General features: G+C 37.8%; 1 protein-coding gene across 2 annotated transcripts in view; it reads left to right on the forward strand.

Moving 5' to 3' along the window:
* The window catches only part of LDLRAD4 (low density lipoprotein receptor class A domain containing 4), a 140920-nt gene that overhangs the window by 112400 nt on the left and 16336 nt on the right, over positions 1–12184 (forward strand). The window contains exon 1 of one of the 2 annotated variants that reach the window (XM_070940641.1): positions 11696–11781. The exons of the other annotated variant lie outside the window; for it this stretch is intronic. The gene's annotated coding sequence lies outside the window, so the exon portion shown is untranslated. Of the gene's footprint in view, positions 1–11695; positions 11782–12184 lie in introns of those variants that run through there. 2 annotated transcript variants of the gene reach the window in all.

Genomic DNA, 12184 nt, shown 5'->3' on the forward strand with positions numbered 1-12184 from the left:
AAAAAAAATGTGATTTACTGTTGAATCAGTTAGGGAAGCCTTGACAATTAGCATTTAGAATTCCTATTTATATAAATATTATGAAGTTGAATATCATAGTGTCTATTTGATTGCAATTAAAAGAGCAGGAATCATCCTCACAATAAAAATGATAGTTCAAGAAAGTAACCTGCTATATTATACATGTTTCATTTGAGTGGGCATCATTTTGTTTTTCTCATCACGCCATATTTTATAGTCCTATGGGGAAAATTTCTACAAGTAATGTCTGCTTCCCAAGACAAATACCTTCAGGTATGGCATGATTCAACGGACAAAGAATTTTTGGTATAATATAGTGGTTGAGCAATGGGAACACATGTGGACAAACAGACTGAAATTTACACTGAGCTGTAATTTTAAAGAAAACTTTTACAAACTGATATATTATTGATACCTAATGTCTGACAAATTATCAAAGATGTATAAGGGTATCTCAAATGAATGTTGGAAATGTAATTGTAAAGAAGGAACTTTTTATCATATTTGGTGAGCTTATGTTAGACCAAAGAAATATTGGGGTCAGAAGATTCTTATAATATATGTGAAATTGAGAACAGAAATGTTTGTTTTAGGACTACTATACTAGGGTATGGGTCAGGAGTGGGTTCTACTTACCTTTACTACTGGTTCGCAACAGGATCGCCTTGCTTCTGCGTGCGCACCTTGCTTCTGCGTATGTGCCTTGCTTCTGCACATGTGCAGATCACTGATGATGACATCTGGGGCGGTGGGAGAGCCCTCCCACCGATTTTATTACCAGTTCTTACGAACCGGTCTGAACCGGGGGCAACCCACCACTGGTATGGGTTCCTCACCCCTACTACAGCCAAGAGTTTTCACTGTAACAATAAAAACAGAATAAAGTTCACTGAGTGAAATTCTGCTCACAATGTTCGGACTGGTGAAAAAACATGACCAATTTATATTTAGAAGTTATCCTTTGGAATGGATTTCCTGGGAGCAAGTGGATTGAAGGGTGGAATTGCTGAATTCTGCCAACGAAAGTGTTTTGCTAGATCAGAAACATTCCATGGTTTGAAAAGTCATTCCATTCACAGAAGGCCCCCTTTGGATCTAAGCAAAGATTCATACATTTGGGGCAAGATAGCTAAACAGTACACAGATGTTGTCATGAACATGCCCTTTCTTTTCTAGGGAAGCTCTCTATTATCTTCCAAAACAAAAGAGGGAGCAAATCTCATAATCTTTAAGAAAAAGAGATGAATCCCATAGTTGGGATTAATGAAAACAAGAAGGTCTGGTTCTGGATCAGAGACCATATGGGCTTCATATAAGAAACAGATACATAGATAACAATATTGCTAAAAACTCACAATGAAGTTCAGCTTCCTTCCCTCCCTCCCTCCCCTTTCCAGGGTCTACACTAATAAACAGGATATACTAGAAATGTTTACTGTTTTCTACTAAACTTGATAACCCACTGGTAGATTTGTTTAGTCTTTTTAGCAAAAGTGGACAAAGGATCGAAATTGTGAGGGTCTTCGTGTTCCATAGACAGTTTTTGTTAAAGAAGAATAGAGTGCTATTGTTGAATATAGGTTTTTTTAAAACACTGTGCTCTGTTTAGCCTATGCCAACTGCTGAAACTAAGAACTTAAAACTTTTTTTCTTGAAGATTTATTAAGCTTGGCACAAAATCCTTCTTCTTACTAAGGATTAGGAGCTTGCCAGGTTTAAATTCTTTTAACTTTAGTCATGTGATTAGAATAGATTGCTCCAAACAGGAGAGGAATTTTTATTCTCCCAGTAAGTGAAACCAGTGGAAAATGTTTCTCATAAAGCCTTCAGAAATATTTTTACATAGAAGCCAGGTTTGGGAAAGTATACTCTTAAATTGAGTGGTAAGAATAGGTTATTAATGAGGTCTGATTCAGACCTTATCAAGTTGTTATTTCAGAAGGCTGTTGGACTAATATTGCTCATTGAGCAGGCTCCAAAAGATCCAGAGCAACATTAGAAGACAGAATTTGTGATACCAACTATTTGCCAGCTATCCAGTTTTAATAAACATATGCTTTCAATTCCCATCATATTTGATGAGGGTTTGAACAATATTACATTCTTGCTTTTGAAACACAGAATGGCAGTGGTGTTGTAGCTGCTCTGGGGCCTCCTTTCTTTTAAAACACAGATATAGCTTGCCATCAAGAATAAGTGGCAACAAGATCTAGTCATTAGTAGGTTACAGTCCAGTTGCCTCTTGAAAAAAGAATCTTTGGGACAACTTTGACTTGGATGACTGAGAATCTGCGTAGTAGTATTATTTCTTTACCATGGCTATTTAAACCTCCACAATTCACATTCTTCCTGCAGGTTTTCTAAAATGCAGGCTGTTAACATGGTATATTCTTGTTTCAATCCTCTTTGCAGAGAGTCCTTTACTTACAACCATTCATATAGCAACCATTTAAAGCTACACTTAAAAAAGTGACTTATGACCAGTCCTCACACTTATGACCATTGCAGCAGCCCCATGGTCACAATTACAATCTGCGATCTTCCCAGCCAGCTTCTGATAAGTCAATTGGATTCACTGAACAATCATGTGAGTCACTTAACAACCATGGCAGAAAAGGTAATAAAATTAGACATGATTCACTTAACAAATATCTTGTTGAACAACAGAAATTCTGGTCCCAATTGTGGTCATAAATTGAGGATTTACCTGTATTACAAAATCCACCTTATGCTTATTTCTCTCTCCAGGTTTTCACTCATTGCAGATTTTTTTTTTCTTCCCGGGCAACTTATTTGTTTCTATCCTATTTTATTTAATTTTAATTTTATACTGTTTATATATTCCAGTAATTAGGTTATTTCATTTCATCCATCAAAAAATAATTCAGTTTTTCCCAGTCTGTAAATAAAGATTAACAAGCTGTCTGTCTGATGTCACTGGAATTTGATAAAATATTCTGTTAAATGAATAGCGAGTTTATTGCTTCTTGTGCTCATATTTTTGCTGAGATTTCAAGGTTGCATATATGACAATATTTCATAATAACCCTATGAAGTAGGTTGGGATGTGGGATAGTGTAAGTAACACAAAGTTACCCTCCATGAAAATTTGGGGGGGGGTGATTTAAGTCTAAAACCAAGTCTAAGATCACTACAGTACTGGGCTGCGTAAAGAAAATAATGACTGTAAATAAACAAACTTTATTTCAATTACTCTAAACTGGGAAGACTGTTTAATATTTGAGTAATATTTATGCATGCCATATTTAATTAATTACATTCATAATTTTAATACTTTGAAGCTTTTGTTAACAGCAGTGGAACTGGCACAAAAATGTTTGTCTCTCTCAGCCAGACACACTATGAAACCCAAAGCAAGATTATGAAGTATTGCGCAGACAGACATATGGCATTCTTGCTTCTCCTTTGTGGTTGGAATCAACACTCAGGGGTGGCTCAGAGCTGTCTGCAATAACTGTGCATAGTTTCTGCATCTGAGTGAGTCAGGAAGCGTCTGTTGTTGTGTGGTTTTAGCTGGCTCACAATACCATGAAATGTCTAGTTTCTAAGTGTGGCAAAGTTCAGCAAAGTTTTAAAAACAGCAGGTGTTTTCCACTTTCCTATCAAGGCAAGGTAGCTTCTATAGAAGGTGGTACGAAATGAGTGAGTCAACTTGGTTTTTAAAAAATAGCAATAAAAACCCTAAAAGCTCCCTTAACCCTGCCTTTAGAAGCAATGTTGACATAGTTAATATACTGAGTCTAGACAGAAGGATCCTTCTAAAATACTTGTTTGTTGCAGTAAATCGACTTGGCAAATCGCTGTTATCCAAACAATTTCTGATCTAATAAATTTCACTGGTAGGAAAACTGATTTTTGTATTTAAATATGCAGTTATATAGATGTAAAAGACACATATGCTGCCAAGACCTGTCTTGGCCTTTTCTGAATCCTGTTTAAAGTTAAATTAGGTTTTTTTTAACCATATAATGATGGAATAGAGAACAATAACATTAATAATTTTATCATGATAGGTGTTAGCATCAAGTGAATAGTATTTGAGGAAAATTACAAAATCTGATGTTCCAACCTTACAACGTCATTGTGATATTTCTATTTAGGACAAGTCATTTTAGAAGCCCATACTATCTACAGTTCCTTAGTACTCTACATCAGTGGTGGGTTGCTACCGGTTCGCCCTGCATCGGGCAAACTGGTAGTGGTGGTGGGAGGCTCTGCCCACCCGCCCGGAACCCTTCTGTGCTCACATGAGCGAGTGAGCGCCCATCTACGAGCGAACCGGTAGTGACGGGTTTTGAAACCCGCCCCTGCTCTACATCCTGTTTCTCTTTCACCATCTGTGCTAGATGACTTGCTAACAATTCAGTTTAGGCAAGTGAATATTTTACCTATTATGAGCTACATTGTAGCCCCAAAGGGACTAATTGTAGAAGAAAAGTGAATACTCCTTTTGTAAGTAAAATGCTGTTAATGGTTTGTTTAGTGACATATATTTCAACAACATGGCTTTTAGTTTTTATGTCAAGAAAGAATAAAATACTTGCATTGCAGAGATGCTGGAATGGTGGCACCCCTGCTAATTCTGTCTTTGTTATTCACTTTTAGCTATCTCTATGGATAGATAATAAATGAGGTGCTGTCTCAGATTTTTAATGCAGATCTCTAATGCATCTTTTTTGTTACTGCTTGAATGGAAAGAAAAGAATAAGGATGAAGTCTTCTTTTGATAATTAATGGAAAAAAATCCTAAGTACTGTCACTACTTCTTAAATAGAAAAAGAGGATTCATGCTTGATATTCAGTCATGATCAACTGTGCTGTTCATCAAAATAAATAAGTACAAAAATGCTTGCATAAAATACGTTGCCAACATCTTGAAATGCTTCTTTACTAAGTCTAGTTTTTACTTAAATGGTAAAGTCTGTCTGCTGAATACGTAGATAAACATTGTTGCTGGGTTTGTATAAATTAATATTTTTCTGTAAATTAAACAACAGCACAGTGAAAACTGTATCAGATTAAATGATATTATTATAGACTTCAAAGTTGCTGCACAGACAACCACATGATCCATATAGAGATATCACCAGGAAAATTCTGAAAGATAGAAGCATTATTTTGATAAGTCTCAGCAGCCCTTAAGAATTCCGATGAAGTTTTGCAGAACTAATTACAACCATAGTGTTTTATAAAGATTGTCACTCAGGGACAGTGTGAGTTATAATTCTCTTTTAAGCATAAAAACCTGGATGGGTAACTTTGGCCAGTCACTTTCTCTCAGTCCAGGGTCACCTCTCAGGACTGCTGTTTTGGAACAAAATAAAAGCAGGACCATTATTAAATTGTACAAAATCAAGGTGGGATATAAATCTTTTTTCATCTGTGACACGTATAGTAAAATTTGTGGGTTGGCATTTTTCCCCCTTCATGTTCTTTGCATTATGGAATAGTTCAGAGTATCCCCTCACTTATACTTTAACGTGCTATAGTTCAGACATAGGCTTAATACTACAGAAGAACTGGCTGTAGATCAAAGAGCTATTATAAGGCACACCTGGCTGTTCAGTTCCTCTGTCTTAAGGCATGCTCCTCCACAAGTTGACACACATCCATACTCCAGATGAACCCACATCACAGAAATATATATATATAAAGGAGTGCTGTGTACTAAAGGCACCTGCTCAATTAACAGTTTTATTTCCAGTCTTTTTTGTTGACTGGTTTGGCATGTGTGGTTTTTCCTGTTACTTCATGAGGAAGTCTGGGGTAGCCAAAGATATTAGCTCATCTCACCAAGTAGCCATAATGCAAAGATATCGGATTCCTGTAAAAGGAGGAAATCATTTGGGCCATTTTGGTTAAGGGTTATAAAGAAATCAAAAGAATGACTGAATTAGCCAGTAATTGAATTGAATGAAAGTAACTCTAAACTAATGTTTAACATTACAGTTGCCTACACAGAATTTTTATTCTTGCCCAATCTGGCATTTAGGAATTGTCTCACATGAAAAAAAACCTGAATCAATTATCCCAAGCCAGGCTACACATTCCCTTTTTCCTTTATTATGCTGTATTAATCTGCAGTGAGAAATGCCTTACTCATATTTTAATCTGTTTATTACATTTCTGTCACACCCTTCCTCCAAGGAAATCAAAAACATAAGGAGAGGTGATCCCTGGTGTGAGTGAGAAACAATTGCTGTACAGATCCACAAGTTTCAGGCCTTAGGTCCTATATAAAGGGCAGCAAAATTAACTTTTTAAAAGGCATTTATTTAAAATAAATTGGCATAATTGCATTACTTTGTATTCCAGAAATGGAGTATGAAACTATAACGAAGTTTAAAACCTAATACATTTTCTATTATATATATCCATGGAATTGTCTTCATCTCATTACATCAGTCCTTCTTATCTAATTAGGTAGGGAAGGCATGTTGTCGACCCCTTCAGCTAAAGAATTCTGACTGGAAGGGTCCAAGAAAATAACCTTTTCTGCCCTTGTCTCCACCCCGTGGGACATTCACCCTCTGGAGTGAGACGGGCCCTCCACTCTCTTGGTCTTCTAGAAAGGTATAAATACTCTTGCTCATAGAAACATGAAGCCATGATGCTGGTTAGCACCATCTTCCTACTTTTTAAATCAACTTTCACTCTGATGGTTAATTCATCCTTGCCTTTTAAATTTTATATATTGTTTTTATGGTTTGATATTTTATCTGCCCAGAATCTCTCTGTCAGGGAGATGAGCAGTTTTAAAATTTGATCAATAAATAAAATAAATAAAAGACAAGTTTTGTTTAAAGAAATAAGGTGATATTCTACAGGAAACATTTGCAAAGCATGATTCCCTAAAGATGCCAACTTTAATCTTATATTTGTCACTTAACAATAACTTTCTAATCTTGATGGGAAAAGTCTGCTTGTTTGGAGGGTGAAATATGTGTTTCTCACAAAATATTCTAGATAAACCTTGCTTATCAGAAATTTCACTTTCTTTGAATAATACAGTATTACAGATTCCTTGTCTTGTATTGCTTACATAAATCTAAACTGGGTTTCAGTTGTTTTAACTTTAATGCTTTAAGGGTAGTTTGAATTTTTTATTTTTATTTTTGTGTTTATGCTCTTTTCTCATATGTGAGGGGAGGAAAAGAAATCAAAAGGAAGAAAGTCAACCTTGAAAGAGTAGGCCAGCTTGACTCTAATGATTGCATCCATGCAGTTTTTCTTGGTTGTATTATGGAAATGCTGTTTGCCACCACCTTCTTCTGCCACATTGTTGTTTTTAACTTCCCATCCATCCTGTAGCCCTAGAATTTCCCATCCAAGTATTAACAATCTTTTACGTTGCTGAAATCAACCAAGTCCACTATCCCATGGAAGGCATCATAGGTAAAAGACAAGATTGCTAAATTAATCACAAAAGGCAAAAAGGCACTCTGATCTATGACATGGTACTTCTTCATTTCATCTCTTGTGAATTAAGCTTCAGGATCCATTTTATGTTTTAAAAATAGACCTCTTTCATTCCTCCCTTAGCTTGTTCCAGTCTAGATTAGAATTTAAGATCTGATACTGCTTTTTCTAGGAAACACTCTTCTAGGAAATACTCTAATGTTTGATATTGTGCAATTTTTGATCTATTCTTTCACTGATACTGTGTTTCTCTATGAAGAATGTAGGTTTGTGTGTATGCAATGATGTAGCATCTAAGGGCACACATTTGTTGTTGACTCCGATATAAAGTTTCTTTTTTTCTGTTAAATTGGTAGTGTTTAACTTATGAGGGTATAGACGAATGTTTCAAAAAATAATTCATATAGAGATAACAGCTTCAAAATGGAATCCCCTCTCCCCCCAATTATGATGTAAATAGCTGGTCCTTTATTATCTTGAGGAACACAGAGGATACTGACAAATGAACACGAGATTTAGAGAGCAAGAAAATATATTCTGTGTTGCAGTCTTGTTTCAAAAGTACTGAAATATGTTTTTTGTATTTGGAGAGTTGGATATTTTGGCATGTTATCTAGGGAGATAGTTGTGTGGCAATTATCTGATAGATGTGCAGCAACTTTTCCTCATAAATCTAAAAATGTTTTATTTAGAAAGAATTCAAGCTAATGCCTTAAGAAAATAATGCTTTGTAACAAGTATTTTTGTACTGTTTTTCAGTACAGGTAGTCCTCAACTTATGACCACAATTGAGCCCAAAATTTAAGTTGCTAAATGAGACATTTGTTAAGTGAGCTTTGCCCCATTTTATGACCTTTCTTGCCACAGTTGTAAAATGAATCATTGCAGTTGTTAAGTTAGTAACATGGTTATTAAGTGAATCTGGCTTCCCCATTGACTTTGCTTATTAGGAAATTGCAAAAGTTGATCACATGACCCCAGGATATTGCAACTATCATAAATATGAACCAGTTGCCAAGCATCTGAATTTTGATCACATGTCCATGTTGAAATAGTCGTGTGAAAAATGGTCATAAGTCACTTTTTTCAGTGCCATTGTAACTTTGAAATCATTAAACAAACTATTGTAAGTTGAAGACTACTGGTACTTGTACATTTATTTCTATTCTAAAGAGAAAAATATTCATGTTGGGGAGGCAATAGTGAATAGAAAATATGTAACTGGGTTGTAGCTTTAGGCCCATGTCAGGAATCTAAAATATTCTCAGTATGTTTTCACAATTCTAATAGCATATTTAGATGTAGACTGTACTTCTTTATTTTAAACAAATGTTTTATGTAAACATTCAATATATACTGCCTTTGGTAAAGAATTTAGCATCTGTAATCTTTGAGATTACACACTAACACTTCTCAGAAGGATTGCTTGTCCATCTGTCTTTGATTGTTTGTGTCCACTCTCTTGGTTTGGTTGTTGCACGTAGGCTGCCATATACGGTATAACCTTCCAAGGAAATCAGGCTGACAGTATGTGTTGTACAGATTTTTTTTCCAAAGTAATTCCAATCCACATATATATCAACATTATTGTGAAGTTTGAAAATACGGAGTGCATGCATATTATTCTCATTTGCAAAGCTTAGAACTTTTCAGTATAAATTTACAAATTAAATTTTACTAATTCTGACAGATAGTAAGTAGAACGTCTTTTTCATTTCTGTATTTATAAATGAAGTAAATTGTTCTAAAAGTGAAGGCTATTCGTGGATAAAATAGGATTTTAAAACTTGATCTTCCATGCCCATGTGGATACATCTCAATCTTAATCTTAAAATAGCTTTTGAAAGGGTGGGGTTCATTCTTTCTGCAAAGCTTAATGGCTTCAGCCAGATGAGGCATTTCATGGAAGAATATAGCCTGTGGGTGGATCCATGAGGATGGTGTGGATCAAGCACAGCTGTGTTTATTTATGAAATGAGATTTTAAGTCAAGCCTTGGAAAGATGATTTTTTTAAAAAATTATGTTAGTTTTTAAAGTAGTTATTAATATCATTTTTTAAAGAAGCTTTAATGCTGAGTTAATATAGATGCCTAAACACGACTTTCATTTTAAATCCTTCCTCCAAACTTATTTCTTCTGGCTTGTGTTTCTAATCTTCAAGCTGGTGCCATCTGTTTACTTGCTCACACCTAATCACATTAAAACTAAAATATTATTTGAAATGATAAAAAGAGGAACAGTCACATTTATTTCTATTTCCTTTTAAAATGTTTCCTCCTCATCTTTTGTTTATCTAGCCCTGGAATCAACTGTAATGAGTTTGCAAGACTCTGGACCCCTCGAGACATTCCTTGGCACCTGACTAGGCCTCTTACTACACCCCATTAAAACATTATAAATTTTGAAAAGTAAAAAACATTTTTATAACCTCATCTGACTTCCATTTCCCCTGGTCATAAGAAGAGAAGAGAAAAGACAAGATAAGACACTAATAGATTGAGTTCGTTTCCCAACTGCCAAAACTTTTTTTCATGTGGTATGTACAGAATTTAAAGACTAGTAGATGTAAATTAATGCCCAAATGATCAAGTGGAAAGTAGGGAGAAATTTGTATGGGTGTGTGTCAGTGGTGGGTTGCTCCCGGTTGTCCGGTTCTTGAGAACCGATAGTAAAAACAGGAGGCTCCACCCACCCGCCCTGTGTGTGCAGATTTGGTGATCTGCGCACACACGCTCCGGTTGAAAACTGGTAGTAAAGGTAAGTAGAACCCACCCCTGGTGTGTGCGTGTGTGTGCGTGAGAGACAGACAACAGATAGTTCTTTCAGGGCTCACTTTGCCTGCGATGCATGAATGCCTAAGGGATATGTGCCAGTGTGGCTGGAGTCACACATCATGTGATCTTCATATCCTGGACCCCTTCCTGCCATAGGATAATCCCTTGGTAGTTCCTTATGACACCACTTAAATCTAGTCTATAGGGGCTTGGGCCAGGGGTGGGTTCTACTTATCTTTACTACCGGTTCCCAACGGGATCGCATGCACAGATCACCTATGAAGACATATGGGGCGGGGGACGGACCCTCCCACTGGTTCTTGTGAACCGGTCCAAACCGGGGGCAACCCACCCCTGGCTTGGCCCCTTATAATTTATGTTAGCTATCTGATGATTAAAGGGTAATATAACGAGAAAAAAATTATTTCAATAATGCTACTGCCTGTTTGAATACTTGAGAAGTCTGTGATTCAAAAATTCTTTCAACTCTCTCCACTTCTCCCCAACTTGATAGAGATCTCACAAAGCTAATAAACAACAGTATGCTTTTAAAAAGATGGATATGGTACTGTGGTAGTGTGTTACAAATCTCTCTGACCCTCCTGTAGGATAATTTTTCCACTTTTCCTCTTTTGTAAAAGACAGTATGTTGCTTTAATTTCTGTGCTTATTCAAAACTATTATTTTCGACATTGTAGGAGAAAAGTCTATGGTACCAAACCTTTTACTATACTTTCCCGAGGTCTAAAAAACAGGGAGTATTATATAGCTATGCTGCTTTTTTTTCCTTAAGAACTTGGCACAAATTGTGTTAGATTATACTAAGAAAAATGACAGCTGTGTGTCTTGATTAGATGTTTGAATCCAAATCATTTCTTTATCTGCTGTTAAACGGCGTTTAAATTAGGCTGTTCACAGAGATCCACTTTTAATGGCTTAGGCTGTCATTACATGATCCAGAGAGGACTATATATAATTACATACAAGAAGTCGTGACTATTTGTTCCAAACTGGAGAGTGGAATACGTAGGGTAGGCAGATTTATACATTTTATTCACAATTCTACCGAAACACACTTGCGTCTATTATACACCCCCACACACTTTTTTTTTTTTTTTTGAAAAGCTGGTAAGGCAAAAAGATTGCCTCAAAGCTTGGCAGGCAGCCAAACTATCCTTTTTTTTAAGCTCCCAAAGCGCTTCGTACAGAAACCGGCCGGCGGCCGGGCGACGGGACCGACGGAAGGCTGCCGCGATCTTCGCCTTAGCAACGAACGGCAGCTGCTGGGAGCGACGGGGCTTCAGCCGCGTGCCGCCCAGGCGGCGACGGAGGACACGTGCAAGCATTTCCCAATAGCCAGAGAGCGGGGAGGGAGTCCCGCCAAGGCTCTTCCTAGAGCGGCTCCTGCGATCCCGGCGCTGCCCCGGGGGCTCGGAGTGACGCACGTCACGTTGGAGGAGAGAGGCGGAAGGTAAAAGAGAAGCTCGCCAAGTCTCCGCTGAGCTTTGGCCGAAAGCAGCCGAGGCGGTCGCGGGCGGGAAGTTGGTAAGAGCGGCGTCGCCTTCGCCTTCCTTTCCCCTCACTCCTTATTCAACTTCCCTCCCCCTCTCCTCCCTTCCCCAGCCTTAAAAAAAAAACCCGAACGGGGCTCTTGTCGACCGGGTGGCTCTTAACTCGGGGAGCGCGCGGTTTATTTCCCGGCGAGCTCATTGAGGCGGTCGGCTGTTGCCTTGTCTTGCCGGCGGGGACTTTGGCCCCGCGGTCGGTGGCTTTTAGGGCGGTCGAGAGGCGTCTCGAGGGCTCCGCCTCCGTCCGGGAAGCATGAAAGGCCCCCGAGAAGCATTTCTTCCTCTCCGCCTTCCTTCCCTGGTTCCCCATTCGGGGCTCTGGTTTTTCTCCGGGCCAGCGGCTCTCGGCAACCTTGAGCTTCGGAGCAGCTCGGCCGAGT

Source organism: Pituophis catenifer, unplaced genomic scaffold, assembly GCF_029215685.1.
Source record: "Pituophis catenifer annectens isolate HBS135680 unplaced genomic scaffold, rPitCat1.0.hap2 SCAF_3, whole genome shotgun sequence".
NCBI lineage: Eukaryota > Metazoa > Chordata > Lepidosauria > Squamata > Colubridae > Pituophis > Pituophis catenifer.